Source organism: Gossypium hirsutum, chromosome A13, assembly GCF_007990345.1.
Source record: "Gossypium hirsutum isolate 1008001.06 chromosome A13, Gossypium_hirsutum_v2.1, whole genome shotgun sequence".
In the NCBI taxonomy this organism is placed as follows: domain Eukaryota; kingdom Viridiplantae; phylum Streptophyta; class Magnoliopsida; order Malvales; family Malvaceae; genus Gossypium; species Gossypium hirsutum.
Window position 1 is genome coordinate 51,204,813 of NC_053436.1, and position 23,234 is coordinate 51,228,046.

At 34.9% G+C, this 23,234-nt stretch overlaps 1 non-coding gene across 1 annotated transcript; it reads right to left on the bottom strand.

Moving 5' to 3' along the window:
* Nucleotides 1–10,388: 10,388 nt before the first annotated feature.
* Nucleotides 10,389–10,494, bottom strand: LOC121212857 (small nucleolar RNA R71). The gene has a single exon (XR_005908229.1). It is a non-coding gene; the product is annotated as a small nucleolar RNA R71 (small nucleolar RNA).
* Between the last annotated feature and the right edge of the window lie 12,740 nt (nt 10,495–23,234).

The window sequence follows — 23,234 nt, forward strand, 5'->3', positions numbered from 1 at the left end:
GTCAATTTTGTTATGATGAAATTGATGTACAAGTATATATATGTGATAGGGCCGAGTGGCCAATGTGATGAATGTGAAAGTATATATATGCGTGATAAGGCCGAATGGCCAATGTGATGAATGTGAACATGTGTATGTGTGATAAGGCCGAATGGCCAATGTGATGAATGTGAACATGTATATGTGTGATAAGGCCGAATGGCCAATGTGATGAATGTGAACATGCATATATGAGATAAGGCCGAATGGCCAATGTGATGAATGTGAAAGTATATATATGCGTGATAAGGTCGAATGGCCAATGTGATGAATGTGAACATGTGTATGTGTGATAAGGCCGAATGGCCAATGTGATGAATGTGAACATGTATATGTGTGATAAGGCCGAATGGCCAATGTGATGAATGTGAACATGCATATATGAGATAAGGCCGAATGGCCAATGTGATGAATGTGAAAGTGTATATATGAGATAAGGCCGAATGGCCAATGTGATGAATGTGAAAGTGTATATATGTGATAAGGCCGAATGGCCAATGTGATGGATGTGGAAGTGTATAAATGTGATAAGTCCCGAAGGGCAATTGTGTCAGTATTATATCCGGGTTAAAACCCCGCAGGCTTTATGCGAGAATATTATCCTGATTAATGTCCGTAGGCTTCGTGCTCGTACTATATCCGAGCTTTAAAGACCCGATGGCTAAATGCTAGGATTCAAGTAAGACTTTGATATTGAGTATCTGCATTAATTTACCATCAAATAAGTATTATGTATTCAAGATGTTCAGGTATGTTTTACTTACTCATCGGTGGAGTGATTTCGAGGTGAATTATCATTATCAAAGAGGTAGGTAAATGTGATTAATATTATAACTCCAAATGTGAGAATGATCTAATTGGTAATGGTATGTTTGTATAATAAAGTATGCGATGAAATATTCTTATGTATTAGTGCATATTCTGCCCAAAAGCCTTATGATCTGAGTATGGGTTGGGTTGAGCTAGATGTGCCAGTACAAGGTAAGGATTATGATTTGTAAGCTTACGTATATGTGATAAGGAATATGTTTGGTTCTTTATGTGCCTATGGTAATTTAGTACTTGTCATGTTGAAATACTTAAAAGTATGGATGTGATTATGAACAAGTGGAAAGGATTATTGAAAGTTGAAAATCGATGAAGAATGTGCTTTGGAAATATTTGACCATCTAGGTCATTATTATTCGAAAGTATATATGTGGCAGCCAAGTGTTGCATTTAATGATATTATAAATCGAGATGAAGCTCTAGATTAACTTCATCGAACAGTTGAAATGAATGACCAATGATAGTGATTGAGAACACTTTGTTTTGCTTAAAACTTACTAAGCATTAAATGCTTACTCCGTTCTTTGAATCTCTGTTTTATAGATTTTGGTTCGTCAGCTATCGGACTCGGGATTATTGAAGTCGAAGTCGCCCACACTATCAAAGCCCTTTTGGTACACTTTTGGTTAAACTCTGAAAATGGCATGTATAGGACTACCCTTTTTGTTGTTGGTCATGTATCCTTCGGTTTTGTGTAAATTTGGATAGCCATGCGAAAATGGCTTAAACATACTTTGATCATAGCATTAAAATCGTTTTGTATGTTGTTTGTCGAGAGGTATGGAAATGTTGGTAACGGTTAGCCATGGGAATGGTCATTCATGATCACTTTTGGTATATGTATGACAAACTCTAGTTGATCCATGGAGGATCATGAAATAGGTAAAGTTTACCTTAAAAATAGATGCTGATAGCAGCAGTGATGTGAATGTGAAAAATCACTAAAAATAGTAGGAATGGAATTGAATAGTGAATAAATTATGTAATCGAACCTTGATGACTCTATTTTCATAGGAAAGTAACGAAATGACCATATGAACAGTATGTTAAGAGATATTTAAGTTTTCGTGAGACAGGGCCAGAACGTTTTCTGGATTCCCTGTTCCGAGTTTGGAAATTCATTATAAATTAACCAGAGATAATTATAAGTCATGCCATATATGTACAGATTCCTTTTCGAGTCTAGTTTCTATAGAAACAAACGGCATCAGTATTGAAGCCCTGTACAGGGAGATATCCAAGTCGTAATACGCAAAGGTCAGTGTAGTCGATCCCTGTAACAGGGGAGACTTTGACTAATAAACTGTACTAATTGGCCCGACCAAAAATTCTAAAAAAAATTTGTAGATGCATATATGAGTATAGTTTCAGGGAAAAATCACGAAACTTATTTTCGAGTTGTGAAACTCAAGATATGATTTTTAAGGTGACAGTGACGCAGTTAGCCAGCTTGCCTGGAAAATTTTAAAATGGATTGTGCAAAGAAGTGATTTAAGTCTGCAAACCCCTCGTGTCCGACTCCGGCGACGGACTCGGGTACGGGGTGTTACAATTTTATTGGTATCAGAGCTACGGTTTAGTCGATTCTAAGACTACCGTAATACGTTTGGGTCTAGCTATACATGCCATTATGTGATTATTTGATAGTGTGGTGATTTCTGACAATTGAAAATGTGTTTATTTATTGTAATGAATTTCGATCCCGATCGAGCTGTAGCAGATGGTATTGAGAGGACTGAGACATGCTTATGACGTGTCAATATTGAGAAGGGTATAACATAAGTAAGTTTTGAGTAATTGAATTTGGTATTTAACTTAAAATGCCATGATATACATGTATGATAGATGAATGATGTCCCATTGTCCTTATCATAATAAGGTTATTAGAGAAATGAACAAAGGAAGAGATTGGGGATATATGCTTTTGTGTGATTGCTTATTGAGCTGAAAGTTTAGTAAAAGAAGCATACATGTATTAGATTTGAATGATATTTACGACTTAAAGTCAAGAATCATGTTATATGTTTACATGTGAATGAATTGATTAAATTATAAATGTGATTTGTGCCATGTGAAACATGATAACATGTGAATAAATATGTATGAGACTCAGTGATGTGAATCCGAGTTTAAAGACCCGCTGACTATATGAAGAGATTATGTCCGGGTAAAGACCCAATGGCTATGTACAGAGATTATGTCCGGATTAAAATTCGCTGGCTTTGTGTGGAGATTTCATCCGAGCTAAAGGTCTCGACGATGATCCGGGCTAAGTCCCGAAGAGCATTCGTGCTAGTGATGTATCCGGGCTAAGTCCCGAAGAGCATTCATGCTAGTGATGTATCCGGGCTAAGTTCCGAAGAGCATTCGTGCTAGTGATGTATCCGAGCTAAGTCCCGAAGTGCATTCATGCTAGTGATGTATCTGGGCTAAGTTCCGAAGAGCATTCGTGCTAGTGATATATCCGGGCTAAGTTCCGAAGAGCATTCGTGCTAGTGATATATCCGTGCTAAACCCCAAAGAGCATTCGTGCTGGTGTTATATCTGGGCTAGGTCCCGAAGAGCAATCATGCTGGTGACGTGTATTCGGGCCTTCGTGCCTAGTAGGCTTCGTGCCGGTAATTTGAGCAAAGTTTAAGTATTCATTACTATACGAATTCAAATTTAAATGAGATGATATGTTTAAAAGTGTACATACATGATGTTTATAGACTTGGTTAAGTCATTTCAATGTGTAATAACGAATGAATAAGAGCACTATGTGTGTGAATGATTAGAGGCACTGTGTGTGTGCGAATTCCTTTAATCGAGCACTATGAGTGCGAGATCGGTCAGTGGGCACTAAGTGTGTGAAGTGGAATTCATGTAAGACCTCGTCTGGGACGAAGGCATTGATTTGAGATAGTGTGTAAGACCATGTCTGGGACATGGCATCGGCTCGATATGTGAGCATATGTAAGACCATATCTAGGATATGGCATTGTAAGAGCTATATGTGCTTAATGAGTATCCGTAATGATTTCGAATGATTCAACGGGTATCGTTAACAGTGATTAAATGTGCTAAATGAATTCAATGTTCAGGTATGTGGAAGTTGATTTTCTGTTGGAAATAGGTTAAGTTGAATAGTGAGATATGATGGAGTTATAAAGGATAGTTATTGGGATGTTTGAGTATATGTGTACTTTCGGTCAGGTTACAACTTATACATGAATGAAAATGTGGGTTACAAATATGTGGGTTGATGATATGAATTATACATGTTAATATGTGCTTAATATGTGTTTGAAATGCATTTGTGAATTAAATTAAGTGATTACTGCTTATGAAATCAAGAAAATGAGATATATGTGTGTAATTTGTAGAAATGTTTATGTATTTGTTTTAAGATAAGAAAATGATTTTATAGATCGATGCGAAATCAATAATGAATTACAATTGCTATCGATGAGCTAATGTTTATATGGATATAATTCAATAAGAGGACGTTATCCTAAACTATGCATCGGTAGAAATTTTCGAGGACGAAAATCCCTAAAGGGGGGAAGAGTTGTGACACCCCTAATGTGACCCTAGTCGGAAAGTGGTTTCGGGACCACAAAACCGAGTCATAAAAATAATTAACCGTCATACTTGATGCTTATTATATGTATATATGCATGTGTGAAAATTTCATGTTTGAATTTTGTTAATTGAAAGTGAATTTTAGTAATAGGACTTATGTGTGACACTTTGAAATGTGATGGGTTAATCTATAAGGATCTATTAGTGCATGTTATGAAAATAATGGGTTTGCATGTCAAATTTCCACCTATGACAAGTAGTGGCTGGCCATGCTATGGGATGAAATGTATTATAAACATTTTATGTTAGTGTTTTATGTTAGAAATAATAAAATAAAGAACATGGGTAATAAAATAATAGTGGTTAGTAGGGGAGAAACAAAAAAATTAGCTAGGTTGCTCCTCCATTGCCGTGACTTGAGGGAGGAAGAAGAAAGTTTGGTTGCTTTAATTTTTGGCTTAGAAGATGGCTAGAAGGAGGAAAAACTATGATTTTAGCTAGTTAGGTAGCTGAAATTTCAAGTAACTCGGTAATCCATCGAAGAAGAGGAAGAGGGCTGCAACAAAAAGAAAAATGGAGACAGTTTGCATGTTGAAGGAAACTAAGGATTTAGCTTGTTTAGGAGTTGTATCCTATGTTGGTAAGTTTTCTAAGCTCCCCTCTATCTTTAACTTTGTTGTAAAGAAAAATGATGATGGATTGTGGTTGGAAGGCATGGATGCGAGTGGTAGAAAAGAAAAGCTCTTTGATTAGTTGTAAAAATTACTACTGTCCAATTTTGTGCCTTCGTTATGCTGTCCAAAATTTGAACAAATTAATGGTTCTATTTTCATGCCGATTAGGGGTTGATAAATTGAGTCTAATAGCTAAAATATTATGTTATTCTTACTAAGTTTCAGTTGTTAGTAGTGACGTAACAATGTGACAATTAAATGCATAAATGATTGCTGGAAACTCCAGCTTGAAAACAAATTGTTCCAGCATGTAAATGCTGATTTGAATGTGCTGTAATATGTGGAGGAATTGGTCTGCTGCATGTTTGAAATAAAAGAAAACAATGGTTGTTAAATAATGCTTGCTGTCCAGATTGAAATTATGCTAGAAGGTTGAACAATTGTTGTTCAAATGGAATTTTGGAGTGTTTAATGGACTCCATGTTGCTAAAATTTACATGAATAGAAATTTCTAAGCTTAAATTGTAAGAATTTGAGTTGTGTGGTTTAAATTGTCAAAGATGCATTTGGCAATTGATTATAATTTGTTAAAGGGTGTAAAGTATTGATAGTTCTAAATGGTACATAGTTAAATGAAGATGGAAGCTTGATAAACTTTTATTTAGAATGTGAATTAGATATAAATTAAATAAGCATGAAATCGAATCATGGCATGTTTTATTAAATAAGATACATATTGAAATCTATTGTTTTAGATGTAGATTAAATGATATGTGATTGCCAAATGTGATTGTTAAGTGAATAATATTAGTTAAGTACTTAAGCAAATCTATTGTTTTACTTAAGCTTAAGAGCAAAGAGGATCAAAGTCGGATAGGGGAAAAGAGAAAGTAAACGAATAGCCGTGGATATCTAGTCGTCGACCACTTCCGAGGTAAGTTTTAAGTGATTAAACGTTGAGTAAATTCAATCATAATAGGACATAATGAGTTGATTTAATAAGATATGATGTGCCCATGATATGTCTTAAACTCAAATGGTAAGTTCATAAGTGTTTGGACTTGGAAATTTAAGAGCAAATTGCAATAATTTGCTTAGGACAGCAGCCGTAACGTGATTTTAGAAAATCACTATAAATTTTTGGTGTGGAATTATAGGCTGAATAAAAAATGTAATCAAAGCTTAATTAGTTTAGTTTCTTATAAAAGAGACCGTGTAAGCAAAGAAATTTCCTATAAAGAGATATTTAAAGTTGTGTGAGACAGTGTCAGAATGACTCCGAAATCTCCTGTCCTGTATTTAGAAAATCACTATAATTTGTACAAAAATGGTTACAAGATAAAATTTATATGCTTAGACTCCTTAATGAGTATAGTTTCAAATGAAATCAAATAGAACATATTTTGAATTCTGTACAATGAGAAATTTGATTCGTAGTGAAGACTGGTCAGATTAGTCAAACAGTGAAACAGGGGAACTTTAAGAAAAATCTGGTATTGATCGGCCAAACCAAAAATTCTGAAAATTTTCTGGATAAGATATGTATGAGTATATTTCCAGGGAAAATTAACGGCACTCCATTTGGAGTTTCGTAGCTCCATTTACGAATAATTTAATGACTGTTGCTCAGAAAAAAACAGCTTGTGCTGAGTTTGGGATTTTGTTGTAAACCTTAATAAAACCATTTGAGTTGCTTATAAGCTATCGATTAAACATTGGTAATCAAAGTACCAAATCCGTATTAAAGTGAAGCTATAAGCCACAAATGACTAGTATACCTAGTCAATTTTGTTATGATGAAATTGATGTACAAGTATATATATGTGATAGGGCCGAGTGGCCAATGTGATGAATGTGAAAGTATATATATGCGTGATAAGGCCGAATGACCAATGTGATGAATGTGAACATGTGTATGTGTGATAAGGCCGAATGGCCAATGTGATGAATGTGAACATGTATATGTGTGATAAGGCCGAATGGCCAATGTGATGAATGTGAACATGCATATATGAGATAAGGCCGAATGGCCAATGTGATGAATGTGAAAGTATATATATGCGTGATAAGGTCGAATGGCCAATGTGATGAATGTGAACATGTGTATGTGTGATAAGGCCGAATGGCCAATGTGATGAATGTGAACATGTATATGTGTGATAAGGCCGAATGGCCAATGTGATGAATGTGAACATGCATATATGAGATAAGGCCGAATGGCCAATGTGATGAATGTGAAAGTGTATATATGAGATAAGGCCGAATGGCCACTGTGATGAATGTGAAAGTGTATATATATGATAAGGCCGAATGGCCAATGTGATGGATGTGGAAGTGTATAAATGTGATAAGTCCCGAAGGGCAATTGTGTCAGTACTATATCCGGGTTAAAACCCCGCAGGCTTTATGCGAGAATATTATCCTGATTAATGTCCGTAGGCTTCGTGCTCGTACTATATCCGAGCTTTAAAGACCCGACGGCTAAATGCTAGGATTCAAGTAAGACTTTGATATTGAGTATCTGCATTAAGTTACCATCAAATAAGTATTATGTATTCAAGATGTTCAGGTATGTATTACTTACTCATCGGTGGAGTGATTTCGAGGTGAATTATCTTTATCAAAGAGGTAGGTAAATGTGATTAATATTATAACTCCAAATGTGAGGATGATCTAATTGGTAATGGTATGTTTGTATAATAAAGTATGCGATGAAATATTCTTATGTATTAGTGCATATTCTGCCCAAAAGCCTTATGATCTGAGTATGGGTTGGGTTGAGCTAGATGTGCCAGTACAAGGTAAGGATTATGATTTGTAAGCTTACGTATATGTGATAAGGAATATGTTTGGTTCTTTATGTGCCTATGGTAATTTAGTACTTGTCATGTTGAAATACTTAAAAGTATGGATGTGATTATGAACAAGTGGAAAGGATTATTGAAAGTTGAAAATCGATGAAGAATGTGCTTTGGAAATATTTGACCATCTAGGTCATTATTATTCGAAAGTATATATGTGGCAGCCAAGTGTTGCGTTTAATGATATTATAGATCGAGATGAAGCTCTAGATTAACTTCATCGAACAGTTGAAATGAATGACCAATGATAGTGATTGAGAACACTTTGTTTTGCTTAAAACTTACTAAGCATTAAATGCTTACTCCGTTCTTTGAATCTCTGTTTTATAGATTTTGGTTCGTCAGCTATCGGACTCGGGATTATTGAAGTCGAAGTCGCCCACACTATCAAATCCCTTTTGGTACACTTTTGGTTAAACTCTGAAAATGGCATGTATAGGACTACCCTTTTTGTTGTTGGTCATGTATCCTTCGGTTTTGTGTAAATTTGGATAGCCATGCGAAAATGGCTTAAACATACTTTGATCATAGCATTAAAATTGTTTTGTATGTTGTTTGTCGAGAGGTATGGAAATGTTGGTAACGGTTAGCCATGGGAATGGTCATTCATGATCACTTTTGGTATATGTATGACAAACTCTAGTTGATCCATGGAGGATCATGAAATAGGTAAAGTTTACCTTAAAAATAGATGCTGATAGCAGCAGTGACGTGAATGTGAAAAATCACTAAAAATAGTAGGAATGGAATTAAATAGTGAATAAATTATGTAATCGAACCTTGATGACTCTATTTTCATAGGAAAGTAATGAAACGACCATATGAACAGTATGTTAAGAGATATTTAAGTTTTCGTGAGACAGGGCCAGAACGGTTTCTGGATTCCCTGTTCCGAGTTTGGAAATTCATCATAAATTAACCAGAGATAATTATAAGTCATTCCATATATGTACAGATTCCTTTTCGAGTCTAGTTTCTATAGAAACAAACGGCATCAGTATTGAAGCCCTGTACAGGGAGATATCCAAGTCGTAATGCGCAAAGGTCAGTGTAGTCGATCCCTGTAACAGGGGAGACTTTGACTAATAAACTGTACTAATTGGCCCGACCAAAAATTCTAGAAAAAAATTTGTAGATGCATATATGAGTCTAGTTTCAGGGAAAAATCACGAAACTGATTTTCGAGTTGTGAAACTCAAGATATGATTTTTAAGGTGACAGTGACGCAGTTAGCCAGCTTGCCTGGAAAATTTTAAAATGGATTGTGCAAAGAAGTGATTTAAGTCTGCAAACCCCTCGTGTCCGACTCCGGCGACGGACTCGGGTACGGGGTGTTACATAACATGGTTTCCAAACTCATGAAAGATTGAGTTGCCATGGAATGTTTTTCCGAATATTATTAAGCATTATGATAATAAATTGAGTTTAATTAAAGTAATTGTCCTAGTTTATTTATGTTATAATTGTTGTAAATTGTGTTCAATTTTGCTAAAATCTATTTCATTCATATAGTTTGCATACTTAGGTATTTACATTAGGGACCATTGCATTTAGTTTAATATATTTTAATCATCACTTCTCAACTAAATTGTGTTTTTATTTACCAAATTGTTAATATAATTTTACAAATTAAGTGACTTAGCACAAATACAATCCCTGTCGAGACGATAACTCGATTCTTACTTATTAGTTGATAACGACTGTGTTCATTTTCACAAACCTACGCGTTACAAGTTTTTGGAGCCATTGCTGGGGATTGTCAACGGTTGCCATAGTCATTTCTTTCGTGAAATTATTTATTTTCAATTTGATTTATTTCTAACATTACTAACTTATTCTTTTTAATTTTGTGATTTTCTTTTCAGGTGTTTATAAGCATAGATCGAATTATCGATTTACTTCCTGTAGACCCTAAAATTGAGCGAAGTTTCAGACAAAGAAGAGGTGAACGAATAGCTCAAAGAAAATTCGAGATGGACCTTGGAAATCAGAATCAAGACCAAGGTAATGAAGCCAATTATGTACGAAATGCTATCCTCATTGCCGATGATAGGGATGATTCATCAGATAATATGCTGTGCGACTTTTCAATAAGTTAAACCCAGGAATTAGAAGGCCAGATATTGAGGCAACCCAATTTGAATTGAAACCAGTGATGTTTCAAATGCTCCAAACGGTGGGCCAATTCACTGGTATGCCCGCAGAAGATCAACATCTCCACCTTTAATTGTTTATGGAGGTTAGTGATTCATTCAAGATAGCCGGTATGAGTGAAGACGCACTGAGGATGAAGTTGTTTCCATGCTCGTTAAGAGATCGAGCATGAGCATGTCTCAATTCATTGCCACCAAGTTCCATATCTACATGGCAAGAATTAGTAGGGAGATTTTTGGTTAAGTATTTCCCGCCTAGCAAAAGTGCTAAGTTGAGGAATGAGATCACAACCTTCCAAAAATTGGATGACGAGCCTTTGTTTAAGGCTTGAGAGTGATTCAAGGAGTTACTTCTAAGTGTCCTCATCATGGGATTCCTTATTCTATCTAGTTGGAGATTTTCTATAATGGTCTTAATGCACATACAAGATTGATGGTAGATGCTTCTGTGAATGGTGCAATTTTGTCTAAGTCTTATAATGAGGCTTATAAGATCATCAAGAGGATCGCGAGTAATAACTGTCAATTGCCAACAAATCGAACAGCTTTAGGAAGACGGGTATCCGGAGTTCATGAAGTTGACGCTCTCACTTCGTTATCAGCTCAGGTATCGTCTACTTCCTCTATGTTAAAATAGTTTACTGCTAATAATTCTAATAATTTTGTAGCCCAGCGACCAAGTCCATACGAAGTAGTTTTGTAATAGCCCTAATTTGACCCTAGTCGAAAAGTGGTTTCGGGACCACAAAACCAAGTCATAAAAAAAATAATTAACTGTTATATTCTATGCTTATAGTATGTGTACATGCAAGTGTGAAAGTTTCATGCTTTAATTTTGTCATTTGTATCTGAAATTTATTAAATAGGACTTAGGTGAGACAATTGTGAAATATGTTAGGTTAATTTTAAAGTGGCCTATTAATGCATAAATACAAAAAGATGGACATGCATGTCAAATATCTATTTTGTTGTGTAATGGCTGGCCATGATGTGGTTTTATTTAGAATATATGTATTGTTTATTAGTGATGTGGCTTTATATTTTATAGTATTAATTTATATAAAATAATAATAGAAAAAGAGGTGATGAAAACAAAGCTTCATTTTTTTTTTTGGTTCTTCTTGGCCGAATTGAAGAAAGAAAAAGGGACAAGATTTTCAGTCACTTTAAGCTTGGGGAAGGTTAGTAAATTATGTTAGTTTTTGAAATTTTAAGCTTGATTTTAGTTAATTAGATAGTTTCATACATAGCCCATGTCAAAATTTTGAAATTTGGTGATGATTTGAGCATTCGGTTTTGGTTATTAAAGGAGGAGATTGGATTATAGTCTTTATGTTTTATGAAGAATTGTTGAAGAGGAAGGTTGGAGTTAGTTAAGTTATAAATTTTTAATACTCATGAGTACTATAGCCGAACATAAATTTACTTAATGACTTGAACAAATACCGTGTGGATGTTTGAAATGAATGAATTTGAGGTTTGTTCATATTAGGGATTCGGCTTTGTGCATAGCTTTTAAGAGTTTGATTTTGAATAATTTGAGTATTGGAATGTAAGTAATGTTATGCATAGGTTAAATTTTTGTATTCGGCTTTTGTAGTATATATGTATGATTAATCCATTTTTTTTTCTTTTCTTTTGCAAATGATATATATAGAGTGATAAATATTAAGACTATTGTTGACTTGTGTTTAGTGATATTCGGCCAAGGACTAAATGTGCTTGCTTATTCGGTTTAAGTAAAGTAAATGTGATTGGTGGATATGATTAGGTTGTGGTTTATTATAGACTTGTTTTGATTGTATAAATTAGCTTATAAATTGGTTTGGAAATAATAAATAATGAGCATGCTTTGTGGCCGTAAGGATTATATGATAGTGTGTCGTGATATTAACTTAGCTAGTCGAATGGATGAGGAATGAATTTGATATATATATAGGTAACATTGACGAGTTGTTTAGCATATGGGTTTTGTATATTGGTTCGCAACTAAGCTAGAAAAATAATTTTTGGTAACATGGTATCTATGCACATATACAGATATATATATATATAAGGTATCTTAAGTATATTTGTCCATTTGATAAGGTTGACTAATAGTTCAAGTAAGGATTACTCCATTCGATATGTACATGAATTGAAGTAATAGGTTCGGTAATCAGCTTATGACATACGGGTAATATCATATGTCCGATTATAAGTTAAATACTCGATAGTTCTGGTTCATTGGATATAATGTTTGAATATTGTTTTGAAAAAAAATTGATATTTGTATTTAGTAAAGTTGAATAAGTCATTAAATAAATCTATTTGTTTTAATTAAGCTCAAGAGCAAAGAGGGTCTAAATCAGATAAGGGAAAGGAAAAAGCAGTCGAGTAGCCTATCCACAACTGTTCAAAATATCCGAGGTAAGTTTTGAGTAGTTTCCTTTAATATATAATTGATTCTGGTTTATAAGAGTATAATAGGTGAATTGAAATTCAGTTAGCACTTGTACAAAGTTGTTTAATAAACAATGCGTGTATATGACTTTGAGGTCGATGGTAACTTTGAGTTTAAGCTTGAATGGCGAAATGATTGTGTGGTATTAGGTATAATTTTTGAGTTGAAATGTTAATGATGATGTGCCTATTGAACTTATATCCGAATGTATTAAATGATTACTAAGTGATAGGTTGATTGAGATGTGTTAAATATATAACTAAGTATGCATGGTATTGGAAAAATATATCCGGACTTGAAGTCCGCAGGCTTTATGCTGGAAATATATCCGGACTTAAAGTCCGCAGGCTAAGTGCTGGAAAAATATCCGGGCTAAGTCCCGAAGGTATTCGTGCTGGTATTATATCCGGGCTAAGTCCCGAAGGCATTCGTGCTGGTGCTATATCCGGGCTATTCCTGAAGGCATTCGTGCTGGTATTATATCGGGGCTAAGTCCCGAAGGCATTCATGCTGGTGCTATATCCGGGCTAAGTCCCGAAGGCATTCGTGCTGGTGTTATATCCGGGCTAAGTCCCGAAGGCATTCGTGCTGGTATTATATCCGGGCTTAAAATCCCGCATGCTTTGTGGTGGTGATTTGATTTTGGTTTTAAATCTAGCAGACTTAATGCCGATGATTGGAGTAAGATTATGATTTCGAATGTTCGTAGTAAACTACCATTGAATATGTTCAATACATTAAGTCGGTTAGGTATGTATTATATACTTTTATATGTTAGATTGATCGGAATTGAATCATGAATGCGAAATGAGAAGTATATGTGACAATCTCATATGTGTATGTGTGTATTCGGTTATGGTGAAAGGTTATATGAGATTGATTTGGTGATATACATGTTAAATAATATGAATCCAAAGAATGGGTAACAAATCTGCTTGGGACAGCAGCAGTAACGTGATTTCGGAAAATAACCATAAATTGTGGAAGTTGAGTTAGAGGCTGAATAAATTATGTCATGAAATCTTAATGAGTCTAGTTTTTATAAAAGAAACCGTGTAAGCAAAAGAGTTGCCAATAATGAGATATTTGAAGTGGCGTGGAACAGAGTCAAAATGACTTTGAGGTCCCCTGTTCTGTTTTCAGAAAATCATTATAAATGGTACAAAAATTCTTATAAGATAAAATTTATATTCTTAGACTCCCTAATGAGTCTAGTTTCAAATGAAATAAACGATAACATATTTCAAATTCTTTATAATGAGAAATTTGATTCGTAGTGAAGAGTGGTCAGATTAGCCAAACAGTGAAACAGGGGAAACTTCAATAAAAACCTGGTATTGATTGGTCAAACCAAAAATTCTGAAGATTTGATGGATGAAAGATATGTGAGTCTATTTTCAGGAAAAATTAACGGCACTTGATTTGGTGTTTCTTAGCTCCAGTTATAAATAATTTAGTGACTGTTGCTCAGGAAGACAACTTGTAGTGAATTTGTGATTTTGTTGCAAACATGGTTAAAACTTGTTAATGAGATGCTTTTCGAGTTCTTATGATCTTATTTGTAATTTCAATATTTGGTTTTAATTGAGTTCAGATTCAAGTGAGGTGAATTTGCTAAATATGCATTATGTTCATGGATACTTGGCCAAAATGGCAATTATCTAGGAATGATTTCTTGAAAATTTGAATAATCGATCTATAAGTAAATTAATTGTTTGCATTGCTTAAAACTTACTAAGCATTGGAGCTTACTTCGTGTTCTCTTTTCCATTTCTTATAGGTATATACTTTAGCTCAAGTTGGAAGGGCCGGAGATATCATCACACTATCTAGTCATTATGTGAGTTGAGAAGATTGTATATCATCATGGTTTAAGGCATGTATAGGATAGACTATAGGTAGAATGATATTTCGACTTTGTATACATTATAGCAATGCGAAAATGGCTTGCTCATTTTGTTTAGAGAAGCCTTATAATTGAACTAATGTGGTGAAATGTTTTAGTTATAACTTGATAGTAGTTAATTTGTTATTAGATATTCGGTTATGTTTTGATAGTGAGTCATTTTAGAAATTTATAAGAGCTCTTATGGAAAATCAATGAGACATGTTTCCATTGTTGATAATTTATGTCTGGTAAGTATCTTTGACCTTATAGAAGTTTTGTTTAGTCAAGTAATACCTCATAACCTTATTCCGGTAACGGATATAGGTTAGGAGTGTTACAAGTTTCCTGTGTGTACTGTAGGGAAGGTCATTCTTTTGAGAATTGTTCAGCAAATCCTGAGTCAGTGTACTATGTAGGGAACCAATATCAAAATAGGAGTGGACAAGGACACCAGTCTAACTTCTATAATCCTTCATGGCGTAATCATCCTAACTTTTCTTGGAGCAACTAAGGAAATAGATCAAACAACAACTCATTGCAGCATAGACTCAACCAATCTCAAGGGTTTAATCAGCAAGCTCCAAAACCACCTCAAGCTAAGGCATCAAATAGTTTGGAGAACTTGTTGAAAGCGTACATGGCAAAGAATGATGCTTTGATCCAAAACCAAGTAGTAACACTGAAAAATTTGGAAAACCAAATGGATCAGTTAGCAACAGAGCTTCGTAATAGATCACAAGGAACCTTGCTGAGCGATATTGAGAATCCAAGAAATTTGGATAAAGAAAATATCAAGGAAGTGGCATTGTGAAGTGGTAAAATTCTAAAACCCCGATTGATTAATGTCGAAGATAATCCCGTTGAGAAGAATCAACCAGTTGTTGAAATTCTTACACCAAAGGATTCAGAATCTACAAAGACTGACAAGGTAAATCCTAACTTAGTGAATTCAGATACTTAACATCTTCTTTGGATGCAAATTTACCTACTCGAAAAACTTGTTTGGTTCAACTGAAAGTTCCATCACCTCCATATCCACAAAGATTGCAGCAATACAAGCAGAAACATGAGGTGCAATTCAAGTAGTTTTTGGATGTTCTGAAGTAGTTACACATAAATATTCCGTTGGTGGAGGCTTTAGAACAAATGCCAAATTATGTGAAGTTTATAAAGGATATACTGTCCAAGAAGAAATGACTGAGTGAGTATGAGACTGTTGCCTTGACAAAGGAGTGCAGTGCATTCCTGCAGAACAAACTGCGACTGAAATTGAAAGACGCAGGAAGCTTTACTATACTCTATAACATTGGTGAATCTTACTATGGTAAAGCTTTGTGTGATTTATGAGCAAGTATCAACTTGATGCCAAAGTCTATTTTCAAGATGTTAAGGATAGGTGAAGTAAGACCTACAATTGTGATGCTTCACCTAGCGAACTGGTCTTTAGCATATCTCGAGGGAAAGATCGAGGATGTTTTGGTAAGAGTTGATAAATTTATTTTTCATGCTGATTTCATTGTCTTAGATTTTGAAGCAGATAAGAAAGTGTTGATCATCCTTGGGAGACCTTTTTTAGCCACGGGAAGAACGTTAATTGATGTGTAGAAAGGTGAACTCACCATGCGAGTTCAAGACGATAAGGTAACCTTTAACATTCTTAAAGCAATGAAATTTCCCGATCCGGCAGAAGAGTGTTCATTTACGTAAGAGGTAGAAACCTTGGTTTCTATGGAAAGTAATTTTGAAGAAGATCTATTGGAGGAAGCCTTAGATATTGACCCTTTGGAGGATGAAGAAGGTGAATAAAAAATGGCTTTAATGGAAGCCAATTCGATAAATTTTATTCAATCCACACTGTTTGAACCGTTGGAGTTAGAAGTCAGAGAATTTGTGCAACCCAAGTTGTCAATTGAAGAACCACCTAAACTTGAACTAAAGGTACTTTCTTTCCATTTGAAATACATTTATTTAGGTGACTGTTCTACTGTGCCTATGATTATTTTAGCTGAATTGACAAAAGATCAAGAGGAGCAACTAATTGTTGCTTTGAAGAAATTTAAGAAAGCAATTGGTTGGACCATAGTTGATATTCGAGGTATAAGCCCTTCTTTTTGCATGCATAAAATTATTTTAGAAAAAGGTGAAAGAGCTCAAATTAATGGGCAAAGGAGGCTCAATCCGATTATGAAAGAGGTTGTGAGAAAGGAAGTGATCAAATGGCTAGATGCAGGAATCATCTATCCTATTTCAGATAGCTTGTGGGTAAGTCCGGTACAATGTGTGCTGAAGAAAGGTGGAATCACGATTGTCAAAAATGAGCGTAACGAGTTAATTCCAATGAGAACTGTTACCGATTTGAAAATCTGTATTGACTACAGAAAATTGAACAAAGCCACTTGAAAAGACCATTTTCCGTTGCCTTTTATGGGTCAAATGTTAGATTGACTGACAGGTAATGAAGTCTATTGTTTTTTAGATGGCTATTCAGGATATAACTAAATAGTTGTAGCCCTGAAAGACCAACATAAAACAACCTTTACTTGTCCATACGATACGTTTTCTTTTAGGCGAATGCCTTTTGGTTTATGCAATGCACCTGCAACATTTCAACGATGCATGATGACAATATTCACTGATATGGTTGAATATTTTGTTGAGGTTTTCATGGATGATTTTTCTATATTTGGTAACACTTATGATATTTGTTTGAGTAATTTGGATAAGGTACTGAAGAGATGTGAAGAGATGAATCTTGTCCTTAATTGGGAAAAATGCTATTTTATGGTCAAGGAAGGAATTGTCTTAGGACATAAAATCTTAAAGAGAGGAATTGAAGTCGATAAAGTAAAGGTGGACGTAAGTGAAAGATTATTGGCCCCAATGAATGTGAAAGGAGTCAGAAGTTTCTTAGGCCATGTCGGTTTTTACTGAAGGTTTATCAAAGATTTCTCGAAAATTTATAAACCGTTGTGTTTGTTGTTAGAGAAAGATACAGTGTTTGATTTCAACAAAGCATGTTTGGAAGCTTTTGAATATCTGAAAAAAACGATTAATCTCAGCCCCAATAATCGTTACACCTGATTGGAACTCACCTTTTGAGTTGATGTGTGATGCAAGTGACTATGCTGTTGGAGCTGTGATGGGTCAAAGAAGAAACAAAATGTTCATCCTATTTACTACGCAAGTAGAACTTTGATGGGAGCCCAACTCAATTATACAGTAACCGAAAATGAACTCTTTACAACAGTTTTTTCTTTTGACAAATTTCGCTCATATCTTATAGGAACCAAAGTCATAATATTTACTGACCATGCCGCCATTAAATACTTGCTCACGAAGAAAGATGCAAAATCGAGGCTAATTCGTTGCATACTATTACATTAATAATTTTACCTTGAGATCCAAGATAGAAAATGTTTCGAAAATCAAATAGCTAATTATCTGGCGAGGTTGGAACAAGATGGGGTAACTCAATCATGTGTGCCTATCAACGAGAATTTCTTTGATGGACACTTATTTTAGGTAAATCGAATTCATGAAACACCTTGGTTTGCTGATTTTGTCAATTATCTTGCATGTGGAATAATTCCTCAAAAAATGACATACCAACAAAGAAAAAATTTCCTTCATGATGTCGGTATTATTTTTGGGAGGATCCATTTTTGTTTAAACAATGTATAGATAATATAATCCAAAAGTGTGTAGCTGAAAGTGAGATTGATAAGATCTTCTATCATTGCCATTCATCTCCAAGTGGGGGACACTTTGGTAGTTCACTTACTGTAGCAAAGATTTTGCAAGAAGGTTTCTTTTGGCCTACGCTATTCAAAGATGCTTATGCTTATGTGAAGAACTGTGATAAATGCCAAAGGACCGGAAATATATCAAGGAGAAATGAGATTCTGTAACACCCCGTACCCGAGACAGTTTCCGGAGTCGAACACTAGGTGTTTACGGGCTTAATTCATTACTTAAACAGCTCATACAATTCATTTTAAAATTTTCTGGACAAGCTGGCTAATTGCATCACAGTCGCTTTAAAAATCATATCTCGAGTTCTGAAACTCGAAATCCAATTCCATAAAATTTTCCTAAAACTAGACTCATATATTTATCTAGTAAAAATTTTTATAGAATTTTTGGTTGAGCCAAATAGTACATTTTATTAGTTAAAGTTTCCCCTGTATCAGGGTTTGACAACTCTGAACTCTATGCATTACGAATTAGATATCTACATGTACAGGGCTTCAATGCCTATTCGTTTGTCTCTAATAATACTAGACTCAATAATGAATCTGTACATATAAAGCACGACTTCTAATTATTTTTGTAAAATTTATGGTGAATTTCCAAAGTCAGAACAGGAGATCCAGAAATTGCTCTGGCCCTGTTTCACAAAAATTTAAACATCTCATAAAATATAGCTCATATACCTGTTTGGCTTCTTCCATATGAAAATAGATGAAAATAGACTCATCAAGCTTCGATTCCATAATTTATTCTTTATTTAATTCCATTCCTACTATTTTTAGTGATTTTTCAAATTCACATCACTACTGCTGTCTGAATCTATTTTATGGTAAAATTTACCTATTTCATGGTTTCCATGGATTAGCTAGTAATTTGGCATACATAACACCAAATATGATCTTGATTAGCCATTCCAATGGCTAGTCATTACCAAGAATTTCCATACTACTCAATAACCATATCATAAGTGTAACACCGAAAATGATTAGCCGTGGCATACGGCATAATAATCAAATATACTTAGACTATTACTCACTCAAAACCGAATTATCAAGGCCAAACTTACTGAACCTTATAACTAAGCACCCATAAGGCCAAATCCAAACTTAGCATTTAAACCATATTCGCATGGCTAAAAGTTTACATATTAATGTTCAAACAAAACATAATAGCCTATACATGCCGAAATGTTCTCTTAGACCAACTAAGAAGAGGGTACCAAAAGTTGCAAGCTGGTGTGATGACTTCGACGATGGTCCCGAGCACACAAAATAGGTCAAAGAAACCTAAATAAGTAACAAACAAACACACCAAATGAGTAAATAACTCAGTAAGTCATAAGCCTTACATACCGTCCATTTATAAAAGATCATAAGAGAAAGTAAATAATGCAAAATCAGCTACTCCAACCATACCGAACTATGCTATAATTTCTTAGAATTTCGATTCAATCTCATGCCAAGTCCTACAATCAAATCAAATACCAAAACAACCCAATTGATTTAGACCCGATTCCTCAAAGCATGGAATCATGATGCACTAGATAAATTTATACCTACTCAGCACATGTCTCAAGTTTGATATTTTAGTTACTAGTTCTACCACTTCGTTCTTTCATGCACATTTTATATTATGAACCGAATTTGCACACATAGTGCTCGTCACTCTCGCACACATAGTGCCATAGTAAACCGCACACTCAGTGCATTGGATTTTCTCTCTTGCTTCAACATCCAAATCGGCACACCTAGTGCCACTTAATTCCGCACACATAGTGCCATATGTTAACTCATTATGATAAGGCAATTTACTTAATTCAAATAGCACATATGGTCACATTAATAAATAGGAAAATCACTCCAAAAGAATACTCATCAAAAGGAATTCTTTTATGATTCACTAGTATTATTTATATACAAACTAATCAACCTTACAAAATGCTTAAGGACTTACCTTGTGTTGGGTAAAACGGTTCCAACTCGGCTACTCGATGTTCTTTGCTTTGCCCTTGCTTGATTCCCCTCCTTTAACTTCTTTAGCTTAATCGAATAAGTTAAACTAGTTTAACCGTCTTGCTAAATATTAATGATTTCATATCATAAGAAACACATGGTAAATTTTTATCTTTCTACCTTATGCTTTTGAGCCATTCGGCTAATAACCATATAATATCACCTTACTATCAATAATCCAATTACACATACATATATACATATTTGTATATTAGGCAACCACCCTTACTAATTACTCATTTTAGTCGATTTTATACAATCAAAGGTAATATCACAAATGGGCATACTTATATAGCCGAATGTGCAAAAATTAGATTTAACATCACCTATACACTTAATTAGATGGCCGAATACATATACTATCAATTAATATCATTTTTATTCTTTTAAACACATAGTTTCCTCTCATGAACACTTGACCGAATTTTTCCTAATCTAGCATAGCTTCACATCTATTTGTAACATCATATAAATCCACATATAACTACATTTCTACCTAAATTTTCTTTCACCTTTCTACTATTTCCATTCACAATATCAAAAGCACCATACTCTTAGCATTTACCTCTCCCTAACTGTATGCCATTTAATTACCTATTTAGGTAGAAAATTAACATATGGGATATAATAAGACATTGGCTACTACTAGATTTTCACAAAAATTTTAACAAAACTAACATGAATCCTACCTTAATCAACCCCCTAAGGGTGGCCGAATGTCTTAGAACATTTCTCCTTTATTTCTCCTAGCTCACGGCACTTGAAAAAGAAAGAGGATGAAGAATTTCTCTTGCTTTCTTATTTTATTCATCTTTTCTTTCTTTAATTTATTTTAACCATTTACTAATAAAAGCATTACATTAAAAATTCAACTTAGTGGAAGAACCATCCTTGCTTGGCCAGCCACTACTTGAGTTTTGGGCAATTTGACATGCAAACCCAAGTTTTCTCACCTTGTTTTTATTTGATCCTTACAATTTACCTATCATCTTTTCTAAGTTTCTCAACTAAGTCCTTTCAAGAAAATTCACATTCCTAAGAATGAATTAAAACATTAATTTTCCATACACACACTATTACACATCAAATATATGCAATTAAAATTAAAGTAAATTTTTATGACTCGGTTTTGTGGTCCCGAAACCACATTCCGACTAGGGTCAAATTAGGTCTGTTACAACTCTCCCCCACTTACAACATTTTGTCCCCGAAAATCTTACCAGTGAATAAATTCGGATAACGTTCTTTCATAGATTTTTCGAGCTCCCAAGTATCTTCTTCAACCCCATGCTTAAGCCACATTACTTTCACTAATGAGATTTTTTTATTTCGTAATTCTTTTACTTCACGTGCTAAAATGCGAACCGGTTCTTCTTCGTAACTCAAATTAGATTGAATCTCGATCTCAGATGGAGTAATTATGTGCGATGGGTCGGACCTATATCGTCGAAGCATCGAGACATGAAAGACGTTGTGAATCTTTTCAAGCTCAGGGGGTAAAATTAATCGGTATGCGACTGGCCCAATTCGTTCAGATATTTCATACGGCCCGATGAACCTCGGACTCAATTTGCCCTTACGGCCAAATCTCAGCACCTTTTTCTAGGGTGAGACTTTAAGAAACACTTTGTCTCCAACCTGATATTCAATGTCCTTTCTTTTTAAATCTGCATACGACTTCTGACGATCCGAAGCGGCTTTCAAACTTTCACGAATTACTTGAACTTTATGCTCAGCATCCCTAATCAAATCAACCCCGAAGATTTTACTTTCACTAAGTTCGGTCCAAAACAACGGTGTACGGCATTTACGACCATACAAAGCCTCGTAAGGTGCCATCTTAATGCTTGATTGAAAACTATTGTTGTAAGCGAATTCAATCAAAGGTAAATACCGTTCCCATGAGCCAATAAACTCAAGGATGCAACATCTCAACATATCCTCGAGTATCAGAATTATCCGTTCGGATTGACCATCGGTCTGGGGATGAAAAGCGGTGCTAAAATGCAACCTGGTACCCAATGCTTCTTACAATTTTAACCAAAATCGCGATGTAAATCTCGGATCTCTATCCGACACAATAGAAATAGGTGCTCCATGTAACCTTACAATCTTAGAAACTTACATTTTAGCTAGCTTGTCAAGGGAATAATCCGTACGTACAGGAATAAAATGAGCCGATTTTGTCAGTCTATCAACAACCACCCAGATCGCATCTTTCTTACTTGACGACAATGGCAATCCAGATAGAAAATCCATCATGACTCGATCCCATTTCCATTCGGGTATCATAATCGGCTGAAGTAACCCTGAGAGCACTTGATGTTCCGCTTTCACTTGTTGACATATCAAACACTTCGAAACAAAGTCAGAAATGTCTCGTTTTATACCAGGCCACCAAAACTGACGTTTCAGATCATTGTACATTTTCGTACTACCCGGGTGGATTGACATGCAGCTACTATGAGCCTCACTTAAAATCAAAGAAATAAGTTCTGAATTTCTTGGAACACACAGTCGACTTCTGAACCTCAAACAATCATCATCATCAATTTTAAACTCTGATTCCACATTTGAAACACATTCAACTCGTCTAGCAACCAATTCATTGTCAACTTTCTGGGATTCACGTAATTGATGAATCAATAATGGTTTGGCCTTTAATTCTGCTACCAACATATTATCGGGTGAAACGGACAGGTGGACATTCATTGCTCGCAAAATAAACAGTGATTTGCGACTTAAGGCATCGGCAACCACGTTAGCCTTTCCCGGGTGATAGTCGATGACAAGCTCATAATCTTTCAACAACTCGAGCCAACGTCTTTGCCGCAGATTCAAATCTCTTTGAGTCATCAAGTATTTGAGGCTTTTATGATCCGAATATATAAGACACCTCTCTCCAAAGAAGTAGTGCCGCCAAATTTTCAAAGCGAACACAATGACAGCTAATTCAAGATCATGGGTTGGATAGTTTTTCTCATGTGGTTTCAATTGTCTCGACGCGTAAGCTACTACTCGA